Genomic DNA, 20,159 nt, shown 5'->3' with positions numbered 1-20,159 from the left:
CGGAACTGAATATCCCGCGTGTGTACAAAAGGCCTATTCCTTACAGCAGAAAGGCAAGGTCATTCCGCTCTGTGCATTTCCCTCATACTCGCTGTTTATAAAGTAGATCTGGAGTAGTTCTAGAGCATGACTGTGTGTACATGAAAAATATTAGTCATGTTTTAACTTTAAAAGATTCCACGCAGATCTGAAATGTCCTTGTAAGCAGGGAAATTTCTATCCACATGAAAAAGTACTATAGTAATGTATAGTGAATACTGTAGTGTTTTTATTACTAGTAAATTATATGTATGTGTCTTTGTTAATCAATGCTAACGCTTACTGTAGTATTAGCTATATCTAACTGATAAACTGTATAGCACACTGTAAAATATTACAGTAAACTGAGGTAGAAAACAACAGCATTGGGTCGGTCGTTTATATTACTATAGTTGTTGAGTTACCATAGCAACTGTAAACATCATCAAAACAGATTAATTACTACTGTGTTACCAGAGCAACTGTTGAACCGCCACAACAGATCAATTGTTATTGTTGCTGTTACTATAGCAACTGCAGAATCACCACAACAGATTTATTACTGTAGTTGTCGTGTTACCATAGCAACTGTGGAACCACCACAGTAGATCAAGTACTATTGTTGCTGTGTTACCATAGCAACTGTAGAATCACCACAACAGATTAAATACTATAATTGTTGGTTACCATAGCAACTGTAGAATCAATCCAACAGATTAATTACTATTGCTGTTGTTACCATAGCAACTGTAAAGTCACTATAACAGATCAATCACTATGGCTGTTGTTACCATAGTAACTGTAAAATCTTCACTACGGCTTAATTACTAGTTGTGTTACCATAGCAACTTTTAAAACACCACATCAGATTAATTGTTGTGTTACCATAGCAATTGTAGAATCACCACAACAGATTAATTACTGGCTGTTGTGCTACCAAAGCAACTGTAAAAAAAAACACCACAACAGATTAATTACTATAGTTGTTACCATAGCAACTGTAGAATCATGACAACAGATTAATTACTACAGTTGCGTTACCATAGCAACTCTAAAAACTGTAGAATCACAACAGATCAGTTACTATAGTTGTCGTGTTACTATAGCAACCATAGAATCACGGCAACAGATAAGTTACTATAGTTGTCGTGTTTCCATAGCAACTGTAGAATCACCGCAACAGATCAGTTACTAAAGTTGTTGAGTTACCATAGCAACTGTAGATTTAGTTCTTTACTGTAGTATGGTTCAAAAACCCTGTATACATTACAGTAGCTACGAATTGCGTACATTTAAAATCCAAATCAAAACAATTCCGCTATCAATTTTTATCAAAACGTGCTGCGAAATTGTAATGGACGTGCATCTAACTTAGCTTCATTATCAAATAAAAAAAACAAAGATAGTTCATGTTATGAAGCAGTTTGTATGTCAAAATTGTGTGTCAATATTCAGATGAACAGAAAGTGATAAGATTAAGTGCATGATTGGTCGTGTTGTGCTAAATTCCTCGAGCAGTGTTTGACCTCGAGTACTATGATTAACTATTTAAGATCAATACAAAACATGAATATTGTGGTAAACGAGCATGTCAGTAACACCAGAGGAGTGGATTTCTCTTTTCCTGCATTCGGCGGTATGTGTGGCCCCGCTGTAGGCTGATGCTGTGACCCCTGATATTTTTTTTCGTCCCATTTGTGGCTTCAGGTCGACAGGCCTAAAATCCCCATCACATTTCTCCTCCATAAACCCCGGAGTTCAACATACTCGGTCAAACAGAGCGATATTTAAAAGCACCAGAAACAATCTGTTACACTATATGAGGAAATCTACATATCTGTATATCAACACTGGGATTGGGAAAACATTCTTGAGTGTGTGTGTGTGTGTGTGTGTGTGTGTGTGTGTGTGTGTGTGTGTGTGTGTGTGTGTGTGTGTGTGTGTGTGTAATGGAGCTGTGCTCATGGAAAAGTCTCCCACAGGTCTGATTTCTGGTCACTCCCAGCATAGTGTCGATGGAGGGTCTTCCTCCTCCTCATCCCTCTTCTCTTATCTCTCCGTCAGAGTCAGTTTTCTCCTCTTTTTTTCCCTCTCTCGTGCTGAAAAAAAAAGTGATTCACTGAATTGACTCTTTTTTTTTTTTAAGGCAAGCGGTAACAAACAATTTATAAGGGCTGAATTAAAACAATCACATTAAATTTAGTAACATTCAACTGTGTTTGTTTAAATTCAGCCCAGCGTCACGCTGGCACTCTGGGTTGCATGAACGCCTTACAGCAAGAACGTCACTGGTTTGAGTCCCGGTTGGTGTTTCAATGTGGAGTTTGCATGTTCTCCCCATGTTAGCCTGAGTTTCCTCCGGGTGCCTCGGTTTCCCCCACAGTCCAAACACATGCGCTATAGGGGAACTGATGAAAAGGGGTACTGTAAAGTTCCTTTTGACCATGACATGTCCACGCTAATGGTCTGTTTCCACTGAGTGGTACAGTACGGTATGGTACGGGTCACCTTAATCAGGCTTGCATTCAGTTTGCGTAAGTTTCAGTCGCGGTTCAAGAAAATATCTACAGTAAAGCAGTACGGGTCGCTCACATATCATACGAGAAGCACTTCAACAGATACTTTACACACATACATACTGTATAAATGTTCAATATTGACCTTACTACCATACACTGCGGCCAGTGTAGTTGATCAGTTCCCCTATAGCGCATGTGTTTGGACTGTGGGGGAAACCGGAGCACTGGGAGAAACCCACGCCAAGACAGGGAGAACATGCAAACTCCACACAGAAACACACACTGACCCTGAAATTATATTGATCTGCTTTATATTAGCTTTGCTGAAGACGGCTCATTTCTGACCCTCACGCCGAACGCTGTAGACTGAATTACTGAACAACACAATGATTGAGATGCAAACATGCCTCCGCATTAGCACGGTCTCGCTGTTGATCTCAGATTAGTAGAGGGTGCTTTGGGGTTCACCGACCACCAAATCTGTGCTTGATTGCAAACGAGCAGAGCTGTGTGTAACTCCCAGCTGTTTCCTTCTTTTAGTTCCTCATCTCGTGGCTGATGAGTAGTCCAGGGGGTGTGATGATGGATTACGCTGACCTGCCGGTGGGTTCTGGAGAACACATCTCTGGATTGCTCCCCAAACTCCCGGAGATCCTGTTTGGGTGGGGAAAATCTCGTTCTTCCACCTCAGTGACTCCAGGAGCCCCCACGGTCAGACTTCTGGACATTGTACATCACAGGCCTCACAAGTGGCAAAGCCAGGGAAACCTACCGCAAAGAAAAAGCAGCAGCCAGAAGGTGCGTCCCACACTCAACAAACCAAAACATATATATATATACGTAAGGGTGCGGTTTTACGTTCTTTGTGATTCATGTTTTGTTTTTGTTTTCTCCTCTTAAAATGCATTATGGAACCTTTATCATTTTTATACTTATACTTATAACGTATATATATATATATATATATATATATATATATATATATATATATATATATATATATACAGTTGAAGTGAGAATTATTAGCCCCCCTGTTTATTTTTCCCCCAATTTCTGTTCTGTTTTGGGAAGATTGTTTGTTTGTTTGCTTTATTTATAGAGCACATTTAAAAACAACAGATGTTGACCAAAGTGCTTTACAAAACAACCAGCATACAAAATCTATACCTATATATAAAAATTTTGCAAAATATATAAAACAGATTAAAATTAATTAATTACAATCAAAGGCAAGAGACAGAAGGTGATTTTTTTAGATGAGACTTAAAAGCACCAAGTGAAGAACATGACCGGATCTGTAAAGGCAGACCATTCCACAGTTGGGGGGCTGCAGCAGAAAAAGCCCTGTCACCTCTTGATTTCAACCGCGTTTTGGGGACAACTAGCTGAAACGTGTTTTCAGACCTGATTGGCCTCAATGAAGTGTGCCAGTGAAGAAGCTCAGAGATGTAAATCGGACCATTCAAACTTTTAAAAACTAGTAGCAATAACTTCTATTGAATTCTAAATTGGACTGGGAGCCAGTGAAGAGATGATAAAACTGGTGAGATACTAGAAATTTTTTTGTCCCCGTTAAAAGCCTAGCAGCTGCATTTTGAACCAGCTGCAGGCGTGCTATTGATGCCTGTGAAACTCCAGAATACAAAGAGTTACAGTAGTCCAGTCTTGACATAATAAAAACATTAATAACAGTTTCCAGCTCTTTAAAAGAAAGAAAAGGCTTCAATTTGGCAATGTTCCTTAATTGATAGAAACCACTTTTGACGACTGAGTTTATTTGCTTATCAAACTTTAACTCAGTGTCAAAAGTAACCCCAGATTGTTTCAGCACATTTCTAAGCATAATAGTTTTAAAAACTCATTTCTTATAACTGATTTATTTTATCTTTTCCATGATGACAGTTAATAATATTAGACTAGATATTTTTCAAGACACTTCTATACAGCTTAAAGTGACATTAAAAGGCTTAACTATGTTGATAAGGTGAACTAGGCAGGTTAGGGTAATTAGGCAAGTTATTGTATAATGATGGTTTGTTCTGTAGATTATCGGGAAAAATAATTAGCTTAAAAGGGCTAATAATTTTGTTCCAAAAATGTTTAAAAAAAAATTAATAACTGCTTTTATTCTTACCGAAATAAAACAAATAAGACTTTCTCCAGAGGAAAAAATATTGTCAGACATACTGTGAAAATGTCCTTGCTCTGTTAAAAATCATTTGAAAAATATTTTTAAAAGAAAATAAAAATCAAAATGGGGCTAATAATTCTGACTTCAACTGTATGTATATATATATATATATATAAAATCAAAATATATAATCAAAATATATAAAACAGATTAAAACTCATTATTTGCAATCAAAAAGCAAGAGACAGAAATGAGACTTAAAAGCACCAAGGGAAGGACATGAGCTAATATGTAGAGGCAGACCATTCCACAGACGGGGGGCTGTGACAGAAAAAGCCCTGTCCCCTCTTGATTTCAACCGTGTTTAATCCTTTAATTCAGGGATCACCAATCTCGGTCCTGGAGGGCCGGTGTCCCTGCAGGTTTTAGCTCCAACTTGCTTCAACACACCTGCCTGGATGTTTCAAGTATACCTAGTAAGAGCTTGATTAGCTTGTTCAGGTGTGCTTGATTAGGGCTGGAGCTAAAATCTGCAGGACACCGGCCCTCCAGGAACAAGTTTGGTGACCCCTGCTTTAATTGATTGTTTACCAATGATTCAAGGAATTTGACAGCTTAGAAATGGGACAGGGATTATTTGTTTGTGTGGCGCCTCCCCCTTTTAGCAGGGGGAGAACAAACGTTGACGGCTCTGCGATCAAAAAAATGTCATTATAATGGAAGTCAATGGGGGCAAAAACAGCCCCCAACATAACCAAAGTGTGGTCAATTTGAACAACACACAAGAATCAACAGAACAATACGGTGAACTAGAGCTCAGTCTGTATGGGAGGTCAGTTTGAGGAGTTCGGCCTCCCCGAGGACCATCACTCAGATCTCCTCCGAGGACCAGGAGAATGCAGAGAAACATAGCGGCCCGTGCTTTTATTGGAGCCCATCATTACTAATATTCTCAGGAATGTCCCCGGGTATAAATAGAACAGAAGGAGGGGGAAACGCACAGAGAAAAGTGGCCTGGTTTAATCTGGTGCAAGAGTTCGGGATCACTATGTTTTGATTGGACAGATGGAGTTTTGGGAGCGGCAGGACAGACAGACCGCCCAGAGCGAGTCCTCAGGGAGAAACTGTGGATCACTTTCAGAAAAGAGCTTGTTAGAGGTGTAGAGAGTGTGTGTCGGCATAATAGGACTTGGGTATGGTGTGTGTGGAAAGAGTGAATGTCTATCCCCTGAACAGGCGTTTAACGTTACATCATTTCAGCTCACACGAAGCACATTTAGTGTTTCCTTTTATGATTATTAATAAGGTTCAATTGAAAATAAAGAATCAGAGACGTTAGTTTTGCTCAGCACTCATCGCTAAGATTTCCACAGATATTTGAGTTCATTATTTACACCGCTGAAATGCTTTTCCTGTCTTGTTTCTAGTCCAAATGTCTACAAACTCTTAATTCAAGAAGCATTTACTTGACAAGTATGAAATATAGTCTGGTTTTCAGAAATAATGATTCAAAATGAAGTGAGTTTCACCTTAAAACAAGCAAAATAATCTGACAATGGAGTTAGAAAAATAATCCTGTTTTTCCTTTTGACGTCAGATTACTTATCTTCCCCCATTGGCGGATTATTTTGCTTGTTTTAGGGAAAAACTCAATTAATTTAGACTTATTATTTTTGAAAACAAGACTATATTTTACACTGGTGTATAAAATACTTTTGATTGAAGCATTTTAGATGTTTAGACTAGAAATAAGACAAATCTCCAAGTAAGAAACACATATTTTCTAGCGTGATCTATTTATTTACTCATGCGAATCTGTATAAATATATATTTATTCAGCTTTTATATTAATGTCAGCTATATTATTGGATAAAATGCAAATGTTTAGATGACATTGGTACAATAGTTTTGTAAAGCCTAAACTTTTTCATATGAAGGACCAAAAACTAAATATCAGTAAGACCTGTGCCGATGGTAAAAATGCCAAGCTATATTACATTAATACATTTATATTATTACATATATTATTATATTAAGTTGCAATGGGTAATTTTCTTATTTTAAAATGTTTTTTAAATAAATCGAAAACATTACTTTAAATCGTATTAACCAATGCAGTATATTTTTAATTATAATTTAATGCAATAAAAACATAAACAATCACATACAGCACAGTGGAGATCAATGCTGAATACATTAGCCAAGCAGAACCTGCCTTCATTTGTTCACTGATATCACCGGAGTGTCCTCTATCTGTCGAGTGACTGTGTGTATTTTTTTTAAAAAGCTAATGTGTTTTTATTAAAATGCTGAATTTGCATTAGCTTTTGTAGCTTAGCAAATAAACAAAACAAACAAAAAAGTAACATTAAAATAGAAATGAGGATGGACCAAATCAAAACCTACCATGGGCCAACGTTGGCCCTAATATGGCCATCTCTGTTGTAAAGTAACATTTTCTGTCTATTAGTAGATATATCATATGAGAGACTGATTTACAATCATTGTAATTCTTAAATAAAAGTTATTTTTATTTCATTAAGTGCATTATCAGCTCCTATACTCTCAAAATCATACAGCATAAATCTACATGTGTTTTTAAACAAAATCCTGAGCAGAAACAGCAACAAAAAAAGTCAACCCAGGCTCATTCTGAATACGTACTACATACCCCTATACGCATTTCTAGAGAGTGCCAAAATCCATCTCAGGAGGTTTGTGTTTTTGCAGTTTTTGTTTTTACAAATCCATCCACTGTGTACGCTTCTCGAGATCTCAAATTTCTCTTGCATCTGTTTGCGCCTGCTTATCTCACGTAAATCCACCAGCGGCCACTGTGTACGCTTTTCAAGATCCTAGACTATTGTTGCATCTGTTTGCGCCTGCTGTTCTCACGTAAATCCACCAGAGGACGCTGTGTACGCTTTTTGAAAACTCAAAATTCTCTCGCAACTGTTTGCGCCTGCTGTTCTTCTCTAAATCCACCAGAGGACGCTGTGTACGCTTTTCGAGATCCAAAACTTCTCTTGCATCTGTTTGCGCTTGATGTTCTCACTTAAATCCACCAGAGGACGCTGTGTACACTTTTCAAGATCCTAAACTTCTCTTGCATCTGTTTGCGCCTGCTGTTCTCACATAAATCCACCAGAGGCCACTGTGTACGCTTTTCGAGATCTCAAATTTCTCTTGCAGCTGTTTGCGCCTGCTGTTCTTCTCTAAATCCACCAGAGGATGCTGTTTACGCTTTTCGAGATCCTAGACTATTGTTGCGTCTGTTTGCGCCTGCTGTTCTCACGTAAATCCACCAGAGGACGCTGTGTACGCTTTTCGAGATCCTAAACGTCTCTTTCGTCTGTCTGAGCTTGCTGTACTCACGTAAATCCACCAGAGGACGCGGTGTACACTTTTCGGGATCCTAAATTTCTCTTGCGAGTGTTTGCGCCTGCTGTTCTCGCGTAAATCCACCAGAGGATGCTGTCAACTGACTGACTGACTGATCGATTGACTGACACACCCACCCTCTTCCCTAAACCCAACCAGCAGTGTTTTCGAAAGCAATCTCGTCTGATTTTTATCCCGTTTTCAGATTTCACCACATTCTCACCCTGTTATTTGCTGGGTTATTTTATTTTTTTGGCTTTTGTTCTTGTTTTACCTAATTCTGGGACCGCTCTTCGCCAGACTCGAACCAATCAACTCCTCTCTGCGTCTCAATTCCTCCGATGTATGCAGCAAGTCACTGGACAAACTGGTAACAGCAGTAAAGCTGTTCACATGGAGGTAAGCGGTCAGCTGATAGCGCTTAAAGGAACGGCATCATACCTCCTCTCAGAGTTCGTTTTAAAGACGAAATTCAGCCATACTGTACGCACCACTGGCTACTTAATTTGCAATCTCCAGAAGTGTACACAGGGCTACGTTTTCAGTCTACACACTGTAAAAAAACTAATAATTGACTTTACTTATCTCGCTGCCTTATAAATATGAAGTAAACAAACCATGTGCATAAATGTAAAGTCAATGGGTTTACTGTCTTTTTAAAGTAAAAACAACAAAAGTAATTACAAAAGTAATCGCTTTGCTTGCCATCCTCACATCCAAAAGTTTACCGCAGTGTTCAATATTTCTACATATTCCCCCGTCTTCAGCTTCACAGTTGGTTAGATAGCATTTTCTCCACTTACAGTAGGTTAAAAAGGCTCTGCGCCGGCCCTGTTCATACATCATACCGCTGTTTATTTGTGCTTGACATTCTTTTGTGCCTGGTGTAAATCACGGGCTCATATACCTCATTATCCCCCTGCAACTCTAATTCCCCCCAAATGCACTGGAGAATATTCAGAGCTCATTTGTGGTGTAAACACTCCTTAACTGATCCAGATTAACTCCTCTTCTCCAGTTACCTTCCTCCCCAGTGCCACACAAAAGAAAAAAATCCAGCGTTCCTTCAAAAACACCGGGAAAAGCCCCTTCACAACTGACGAACAGTTCATTTTTTATATGTTATCAAAGAAGCATTATGGGGTGTTCAAAAGTGCTATATTTAGATGATCTGTTATTTTTATTATTAGTTGTCATTTAGGATACAAACGAGTGCAAACTATTTCTCATTATTTGCAGAGCTGACCCCCCATGCATCTTGTTTTTTAACTTAATTACCCCCCCCCCCCCCCAAACACACACATTTTATTTGTAGGATTTTCTAAATAAATATCAGCCAATTCAAATTATTATTGTGCATTTTGACATGTAGAGGGAGAGAGAGGAATGTAAACAACCATCTAAAATGATTGTGACAATTGTTCATGCCTTCTTCACCTCGGGGGGCTTCTTCAGTTTGTTGATGATGATCTGCATCTGTATAATGTGATTATTATGATCAGGATTATTGATTATCTGCAGATTTATAATAAACACAAGTGTAGATGTGTCCAGCTGTGGGGTTTTGGAGACGTTTGCATCAGCATATATGGATAAGAACAGGACGTGTGTTTGGATATCACTCAGTTTTCTGAGCACACTTCATTATTATTGTTCATTTATTCCTCTGCTGGAGATCAGAACTGAATTTAGAAATATTTTTGATGCAGTTCTCAACAAAGGAGATTAAATATGTGGGCTAATGGATGTGTTCAGTGGAGTGGAGTTTCCTCACTCCACCAAAGTAAAGGAGTAAAGTAAAGGAGTAAAGTAAAGAGGCTGAATGGAGGAGGCTCGTTCTTTATCCTCGCGCTGCAGATGCTCTGTTTAACTGTTTCTCTAGTGAAGCGTTCAGTTTTTACTCTTACAAAGTCGCCATGTAAATAGCAAATGCACCATGGAGCGACGCAACTGACTCTTAAAGGGAATGAGAGACGAGACTCTGATTGGTTTAATGCAGGTTATGCTCAAAACACAACCAGAACTCATTAAGAAAATAAGCACAACCCTGTTAAACCATGCGCAGAGCGGATTTATCCATCCTTAAAACAGCAAAAGTGGAGTCAGACACGCTCTCAAAGCTTTTGCTTTTCAAACTTTACACCTAGATCGAGCCCAAATTCTCAAAGAGTGTGTGTTTTCTACAGGTGGTTTGTAAAGTCCACTCACCAGTGTGAGGCACACTCTGAATTAATGTTGTTGTGTGGTGAGAACAAGGAATGAAGAGGCAATGCTTCTTAATTCCCTGATTGCAATCCTTAATTAGTCTTTTAAACGTACTTACAATTTAATGCATTCCAAGTGGCTCTGCAAGAAAAGACCCCCCACTTTTCTTCTTGCCTCTCCAATCAACCGTTACAGTACAGAAACGACTGACCCGCTCTAATGTGCTCCTGGTGCAACCCAAGGCCATGAGCAATGGAAAATGTCCATCATCTTGATTATTAAGTGGAGACCACCTCTGGAATCAGGGCCATTTGGTAGGCTCAATAACACTGAGACGGAGAAAAAAAGCTGAGGCACAGGAAGTGAGCCTAGACAGGCAACTGCTGAGGGAAGCACTTTTCACCGGGGGCCCGTCCAGACCTCGGCTAAAATCCCCTAAAACACAACGACAGGCCCAATTTAGGGCTGACATGGAGAATTGGTGGACTTCCAGCACTGCTGAAGAACATGTGGCAGGATCCAAATGACCTTGCTTGAGTTTCCTTTTGTCGGGACGCACTTTTAGGAATGGACAGGCTGGAGGTTACAGCACACGGTTTCAGCACGCCGATTAAAATGAAGAACCTGGAGGTTTCAGTTCCACTGGATTTCCAGTTAAACCCGATGAGAGACGTGTTAAAAAGCACAATTATTACTGTTAACACCAACAACTCATGTAGACCAATAATGAAATCAATCAGTGAAGATCAGCGGTGGACAGAGTTCTGAACAATCTGACTCAAGAAACAGCACCATTACTTTATTAGCCTACTTACATTATTCATCCTCCTCTGAACTATTTTTTTTATCAAATATTTCTCAAATGATGTTGAACAGATTTAGGAAATGATCACAGTATTTCCTCTAATTTGTTCTTCTGGAGAAAGTCTTATTTGTTTTATTTCAGCTAGGATAAAAGCAGTTTTTAATTGTTTTAAAGCCATTTTAATGTCAATATTATTAGCCCGATTAAGCAATATTAGTTTTGGATTGTCTCCAGATCAAACCACGGCATGTAGATTGATTTTACTAAATTGGAAATGAAAAGATCCGCCACGTTGCTCCACATGAATAAAAAAACGTCATGTCCTGTCTGCAACTTAAGAAGCTAAGCCTTTCCCTAAAAAATAAAGCAAAGCATTTCCATGAAATATGGAGTCCATTTATTGAGTACTTTAACAAGAGAGCAGTGATTGAACCCTAGTAGAAACACCTCAGATATCTCCCCGTATTTATTTATTTATTCATTTATTTATTTTTATTTATTTTTATTCATTTTTAATGTATTTATTTCTATTTATTTATTTATTTATTTATTGTATTTTTTTATTTATTCATTCATTTATTTTTATTTATTTATTTATTTTATTTGGATTTATTTATTTATTCACTTGTATATATTTATTTATTTATTTATTTATTTAGATTTATTTATTCATTTATTATTTTTTTATATTTATTTATTTATGTATTTATCTATTTATATTTATTTATTTATTTATTTATTTATTTTTGTTCATTTATTTAATGTATTTATTTATTTTTTATTTATTCATTTGTTTTTATTTATTTATTTATTTTTATTTATTCATTTGTATTGATTTATTTATTTATTTGTATTTATTTCATCATTTTTTTTTTTTATTTATATGTTTTTCATTGTTTTTTCATTTATAAATTAATTTATTTATTTATTCAGATGTTTTATTTGTTTGTTTGTTTATTTTTGTTTATTTATTTATTTTATATATTTATTTATTTATTTATTTATTTATTTATTTGTATTTATGTATTTATTTATTTTTATTTATTTTTATTTATTTATTTATTTATTTATTACTTATTTACCTTTTTTTCTCTGTAAAATGTAAAAAATGTAAAAAAAAAAAAGAAATGAGTTGAAAACCCGTTAAACAGAAATGTACTAGAAGGCAAATAATTCTGACTTCAACCATATGAGCATTTCTGAGCAAATAAAGCGCGGAGTCTGTCATGTGTTGTCAGCAGAAGTGCACCTCCTCGTGTTGAATCTTCCTCGGCCAGCAGGAGCTTCGAGACCTGGTGTGTTTTTACTGCAGGTCTACATGGGAGGTGCTTCACTTTACGACCCCGAGTTTATGGCATCGGCGCTTAAGAGCTGCTCAAATTTCTCTGGCAATTACGTCTCCATGCAGGACAGGGACTCCTCTGAGCGGGAGCCGTACTGAGATCCTGCTCTCTTTATCCCGGCTCTCTTTTGTTGAATCTGCAGCTGGACGCTGTGTTTATTTACTGGGCTGTGGTCAAATACCTCCCACCACCGAAAGCAGATTTTTGGGGCAGTGAATGGCGTTCCCCTGGGTCCTGCCCCTAGAGCGCTGGATGACCCCGTGACCCCCCACCAAAAAACATGCTGCTTGAGTTCTTGAGGCACTAATTTACTTTTCATGTTAGATGTGAAAATCACCTGCACAAGAGTCCGCCGGAAGCACTGGAGGAGGATATTCAGTGATAAACAAAGTTAACTATATAAATATATATATATATATAAATATATATATATATATATATATATATATATATATATATATATATATATATATAATTATTATGTATATATATGTATGAATGTATGTTCGTGTTTGCGTATTTATTTATGTATGCATCCATGTACTGTATGTACACTCACCGGCCACTTTATTAGGTACACTAGTACTGGGGTTCAGATGTGCCTTAATCCTTCATGGCAGAGATTCAACAAGCTACTGGAAATATTCCTCAGAGATTTTGCTCCATATTGTCATGATAGCATCACACAGTTGCTGCAGATTTGTCGGCTGCACCTCCATGATGCCAATCTCCCGTTCCACCACATCCCAAAGCTGCTCTATTGGATTGAGCTCTGGTGTCTGCGGAGGCCATTTGAGTACAGTGAACTCATCGTCATGTTCAGCAGTCTGAGATGATTGAGCTGTATGACATGCTGCGTTATCCTGCTGGATGTCTGCTATGATTGTTCCCGTTTTCCAGTGTTTTTATTTTTTGCAGAGGCTCTTGCCGTGTATTTGTGCAGATATAAAGTGTAATGAGAGGCACAGGATAGATTAAAAGAAATGAAGCTTGACAAGCTTTAGGACTCATCCAGTCTTCTTGAAGGTCATCAGCGAAACATTATTCCGTGAAAGAGTCACAATATTTCATTCACCATGAAACCAGAAGAGAGAAAGCAGATGATGAGTGGCTCCAGTCCAAAGCCCAGTGCACTGCTGTCTGCTGTCTACACAGGCCTCTAAAATCAGCCTGAATGTGGAGGATAGCAGCAGTGGGTCTGTAATGAGATGCTGCACTGCTTAACAATAAAAGAAAAGAAACATGAGGGATGCATTGAATTTTCGACCACCAAAACGTATTGATCCAAAAATTAAAAATGCAGTTTGAAATGAGAAAAATGAGCAGCACCAGAAAAGTTCATTCAAATAACGTAATATAAACCGTAATATATGCAATATATCCTGCTGAGACACCACCCACTGACTCGTGTCCTCTGTTGTGGACGTTGTGTTTTCATGAGGTTTCTTAGAATTTTTTGAGCTAGTCTGTCAAGTCCTTTTGTACTGTTTAGAGGACATCCTGGGCTTTCTTGTGATATGTCATTTGATTGGCTGGCATGCTAGGAACCACTTATTACATTGCATTTAAAATGACCGGCATACAAACAAGCACTTTTTTTGGGAAGGAGAGAGGCGTGTAAAATTAAGCTTTTTAAATGTTTTTTTATTAGTATTATTATTACATTGATATTTGTTTATTAAAGTGTCTTTCAAAGCTGTTAACTCGTCTGTGTTTCAAAATATCATCCTTTTTTAAATATCCACTATAGTGGACATTAGGACCATCTTAATGTAGTTAAAGACTGCATGTTGTTGAAGCAGAGAGGATTCTGTATAAAATAGTTGAGGGAGACTCTGATTTAGAGTCTGACATTCAGACAATTAGAGAATGACGATCAGTTTTAAATCGCTTTTATGTTAAGTTTGTTTTGGATTAACATCACTTCTTTTTTTTTCATTTTTTTTCATACTTTTTCAAACTAAACTGTTTGAGGAATTTCAATACAAAAGGAAAAATGGCTTTTGTTTAGTTTTTGCTACATTAATATTGGATTAATATCCCTTTACAGCCATATCCTGTACAGTTTTGTTGTCTGAGTGGCGTCATTTTGAAACTAAAATGGTCCCCTAAAAATAACAACAAAATGTAAAAACTCTAAATTGTAGATTTTTTTTAACCCAAAGGATGCAGGAAGGACATCAAAGAAAAAAAAAACGAAATTCTTTGGGTCTAAAGAGGATATACATGCACAAACAATATTTATTTGCAAAATTTAAAATAAAAAATACAAATCAGAACTCCTACAGCCTCTTTACCCTTTGTGTATTACTACGCCCACATACACCCAGCAAAGAGCAGACACTACAGATCTAAAGTGTAAAAGATGCACGCTCAGCTTATGATTTGAATCCGGAAGAAAGTAGTTCCTCATACAAATGGGTTTTTGAGACTCAATGTTTGATTTTGTTTTTATATACACAATTATGCCGTCAAACTGTTGTATAAATGCAATATCACACGAGTAGCAGTGTGATATGGCTGTATATCGGCACTGGTGGGAGTAGTGCGTCATATACATGGAGGCCTGCACGCCTCTACTCGCACTGCTACTCATCTGATATTGCTCATATATATATATATATATATATATATATATATATATATATATATATATATATATATATATATATATATATATATATATATATACACATACATACATACATACAGTTGAAGTCAGAATTATTAGCCCCCTTTGAATTTTATTCTTCTTTTTTAAATGTTTTCCAAATTATGTTGAACAGATTCAGGAAATGGTCACAGTATGTCTGATAATATTTTTTCTTCTAGAGAAAGTCATATTTGTTTTATTTCGGCTGGAATAAAAGTAGTTATTAATTTTTTAAAAACCATTTTTCATCAATAGTCTATAGACCAAACCATCATTATACAATAACTTGCCTACTTACCCTAGCCTATATCATTTACTGTCATCATGGCAAAGATAAAATAAATCAGTTATTAGAGATGAGTTATTAAAACTATTATGATTACAAATGTGTTGGAAAAAATCTGCTCTCTTAAACAGAAATTGGGAAAAAAAATAAAAAAAGCAGTCTAATAATTCGGGGGGGGGGGGGGGGGGGGGCTAATAATTCTGACTTCAACTGTATATATATATATATATATATATATATATATATATATATATATATATATATATATATAAATTTTCCCTTTACATGTCTCAATCAAACAAAATTTACCCACAAGTGACATTAAGACAATCTTTATTTACACATCAAACAATCAACATTATTTAAGTTATATATATATACATATATGCTGTCCTGCTTCCCCCAAAGCTGTTGGTCTGGAGCTCCTCAGGTTCAATATGCATGGCTGGCTGCTGTAGACAAACCGTTGCTCACTCCTTTCAATGCCAATCGCCGGTTTCAATGTGGAACATGTATTGTTCTCTTATGAGTCCATCTTCACTGTCCTTCCCACATCCAGGAGAGTTACAGTGTAGAGAAGTCCCAGAGAAGCAGCCCACCCAGACTGCTGATGCCCAGAGTGAAACATAGGGGGATCAGTGAGGCGCAACACTGGTACTGCATAGGTGATGAGTACACACAGCAGGACTGGATGCAGGGTGGTCTGATTAAGATCAAAGTCAAGTTGAACATCTCCCATGGCCTGCACAGTACCCAGATATGAATACTATTGAGCGTTTTGGAGGAGCGAGTCAGGAAAGGTTTTCCTCCAGCAGCATCACAGAGTGACCTGAACACTATTCTGAAGAAGAACAGCTCCAAATCCTTGTATCTGTCATTCCCAACACCAGCTGATGCTGCATTGGCTGCAAAAGGAGGCCCGACACCATACTCATCAATTACTGTGCTCTAAAAGCAGGCCTTTCACTTTCATTGTCCAACCCCGGGAGATCATGTATTGGTGGAAAAGCTGTGCTGGTTCGTCTGTCTGCTGAGTATTTATGACGCTGCTGGTCACTGGCTGTGATTGATGATGATGGCAGTAAAGCGCAGTTCAGCTCAGCCTTATAAGGAGCGTCTCAGTGGGCACTGGAGCAGACAGCGGCCCCCGGAGCCCACGGGACCCCAGCGTGGAGATCACATTCTGGGCTGGCAGTGAGGCAGAACCAGGGTGAGCCACGGGCCAGATGGAGAGAGAGAGAGAGAAACAGACTTTACTCTGATCACTATCACCACATTAGAGTGGAATACTTCCAAATAATACAGCAAATTAATGCAAATTTTATGAATTCTGAAACAATTAGGACACATTTGAGATGAAAATTCCACAATAATCATAACAGCAGCCAAATATGCATCAGCCTGCCACAAACTCACACTGTCAGACAAACCTAAAGCAACATCAGTTCTTAAACTAGTCTACAAAATTTTTATTATTACCACTATTATAATATATATACGCTCACTGGCCACTTTATTAGGTACACCTTACTAGTACCAGGTTGCACCTCATTTTGCCTTCAGATCTGCCTTAATCCTTCATGGCAGAGATTCAGCAAGCTACTGGAAATATTCCTCAGAGATTTTGCTCCATATTGTCATGATTGCATCACACAGTTGCTGCAGATTTGTCGGCTGCACATCCATGATGCCAATCTCCCGTTCCACCACATCCCAAAGCTGCTCTATTGGATTGAGCTCTGGTGACTGTGGAGGCCATTTGAGTACAGTGAACTCATCGTCATGTTCAGCAGTCTGAGATGATTGAGCTTTATGACATGCTGCGTTATCCTGCTGGAAGTAGCCATCAGAAGATGGAGACACTGTGCTCATAAAGGGATGGACATGGTCAGCAGCAATACTCAGGTAGGCTGTGGCGTTGATGCTCAATTGGTACTAATGGACCCAAAGAAAATCTCCCCCACACCATTACACCACCACCAGCAGCCTGAACCGCTGATACAAGGCAGGATGATCCATGCTTTCATGTTGTTGAGGCCAAATTGTGATCCGAGCATCTGAATGTGTCAGCAGAAATGGAGACTCATCAGAGCAGCAACGTTTCTCCAATCTTCTATTGTCCAGTTTTGGTGAGTCTGTGTGAATTGTAGCCTCAGTTTCCTGTTCTTAGCTGACAGGAGCGGCACCCGGTGTGCTCTTCTGCTGCTGTAGCCCATCCGCCTCAAGGTTGGACGTGTTGTGTGTTCAGAGATGCTCTTCTGCAGAGCTCGGTTGTGACGAGTGCTTATTTGAGTTACTGTTGCCTTTCTATCAGCTGGAACCAGTTTGGCCATTCTCCTCTGCCCTCCAGCATCAACAAGGCATTTGCGCACACAGAACTGCCGCTCACTGGATATTTCCTCTTTGTCGGAGCATTCTCTGTAAAGCCTAGAGATGGTTGTGCGTAAAAATCCCAGTAGATCAGCAGTTTCTGAAATACTCAGAGCAGCCCGTCTGGCAGCAACAACCATGCCACGGTCAAAGTCTCTTAAATCCCCTTTCCTCCCCATTCTGATGCTCGCTTTTTACTGCAGCAGATCATCTTGACCGTGTCTACATGCCTAAATGCAGTGAGCTGCTGCCATGTGATTGGCTGATTAGAAATTTGCGTTAACGAGCAGTTGTACCTAATAAAGTGGCCGGTGAGTAGATACTGTACAACACAAATATGGAAAACTGCTAATGTACAGATTGTTTACAGTGGGCACCAGTGATATCATGTTCATGTGAATCATTTGCATATAAAAAAATGAGTGTTTTGGCCGAATCCTCCGTGCATGGATCTTCAAAGGTCACGCTGTAACCGCAGCGCTCAGTCATAATGGAGTTGTGTGCTGTACGGCATGAAAGTGTGTTGCTGTATTTGTGCAAACAGCAGTGTGTCCTCCTCTGGCTGTCCTGCTGAATTCTGGGAACTCAGAGTCTCCTGGCAGAACATCACAGAGGAACTCACGCAGCTCAAATATTTCTCCGTCAAATGATCTACAAAAACACATCCCACTGCGCGCACAGAGCCAAGGGTGTGTGTGAGTGTGTGTGTGTTGGTGAGAAACAGCAAATTATTCTGCTGTTCTCGTATGAGCCAATGCGGCAGTGTTACCGTCATTAACATCATTCTTTTGTACCCAAATAACACACACATTTTTATTTAGCTACATACGTGTCTATTGCACAACTTCTAATGCAATGTCATTTCTCAAATATTTCTTCAAATATTTTACAATTTATAAGCAATTACATTTATGCTAGTGTGTGTGTGTGTGTGTGTGTGTGTGTGTGTGTGTGTGTGTGTGTGTGTGTGTGTGTGTGTGTGTGTGTGTGTGTGTGTGTGTGTTTTATATTTATGTTTCTTTATTAATTTTAAATAGTCTTTTTTCTTTTAGTTTGGATAGAATAAAAGCATTTTAAAAATACAATTTTTAATGTCAATATTTTTAGCCTGAAAACTATTTAATATATTTATTTATTCCTTTGTTGGTGTATTTATATTTATATTTAATTATTCCTTTCACTTATTTATTTACTTATTTATTTACTTATTTATATATTCATTTATTTATTTATTTACTTATTTATTTACTTATTTATTTATTCGTTTATTTATTTATTTATTTGTTTGTTTGTTTGTTTATTTTTTATTCCTTTGTTCATTTATCTGTTTATGTATTTATTTATTCCTTTATTCACCTATTTATTTATTTGTTTGTTTGTTTGTTTGTTTATTTAATCCTTTATTTATTTATCTATTTATTTATTCATTTATTTTTCTACTTATTTGTTTGTTTGTTTGTTTATTTATTCCTTTTCGTTTATTTATGTATTTATTTCTTTATTTTTTATTCAATTATTTTTTTGTTTATTTATTCATTTATACCTTTATTCATTATTAAGTTATTTATTCATTTATTCATTTATTCATTTATCCATTTATGTATTTATTTATTCTTTTATTCGTTTATTTATATATTTATTTATTTATTCCTTTATTCTTTAATCATCTATTTATTATTTATTTATTTGTTTATTTATTTATTTATTTATTTATTTATTTATTTATTTATTTATTCGTTAATTTATCTATTTATTCCTTTATTCATTTATTTATTTATTTATTTATTTATTTATTACTTTATTCGTTTATTCATCTATTTATTTGTTTATTTGTTTATTCCTTTATTCATTAATTTATATATTTATTTTATTGTCTACAGAACAAACCACTGTTATACAATGACTTGCCTCAGCAAACACTACAGCAAAAGTGTGGTATATTAGTGAAGTATAAACTGTCCATCATTGCAATATAAAAACACACTGTTGAGGCTCTCGGTGAAGATCAAAATGAAGATATGTTTAAGATATTTCTACCTGTCAAAAGATTATCCTGCTTCATAGTATGTGACCTCAAATAACATCGAGCACAAAAGTAATCTAAATGTAATCCAAAAGTAGTCTGATTACATTACCACCTAACTAGATTACATTACTGACACCTACTTACATCCTATAATGCAATTCACCACCGCAAATAACCATTTGTGAATTACTAAATCCAGAAACTTAATTACAGATATTTTTTCAGGTCAATACATTAAATATGAACAACATGGAGCTTAATAAATAATGCCATTTCTTTTAACTAGTTAAAGATGATGAATACTGTGTTGCTAAACACTATTTTGCTTCTGCAGGTACTAAAACACACCCTAAATGTACTGTAGTGAGAGTCGAGTGTTGCCCATTGAGCGAACACTGCTGAAACACTGCACACTGATGAGG

The 20,159-nt window shown here is 37.1% G+C and overlaps 1 protein-coding gene across 2 annotated transcripts in view; it reads left to right on the top strand.

The window, feature by feature from the left end:
- znf1014 (zinc finger protein 1014) overlaps nucleotides 1-20,159 on the top strand; it is a 560,414-nt gene that overhangs the window by 299,341 nt on the left and 240,914 nt on the right. The window lies entirely within an intron of this gene.

The sequence above is a fragment of the Danio rerio genome, chromosome 2 (assembly GCF_049306965.1).
Source record: "Danio rerio strain Tuebingen ecotype United States chromosome 2, GRCz12tu, whole genome shotgun sequence".
Classification (NCBI taxonomy): domain Eukaryota; kingdom Metazoa; phylum Chordata; class Actinopteri; order Cypriniformes; family Danionidae; genus Danio; species Danio rerio.
This window is presented reverse-complemented; position numbering and strand designations above follow the sequence as displayed.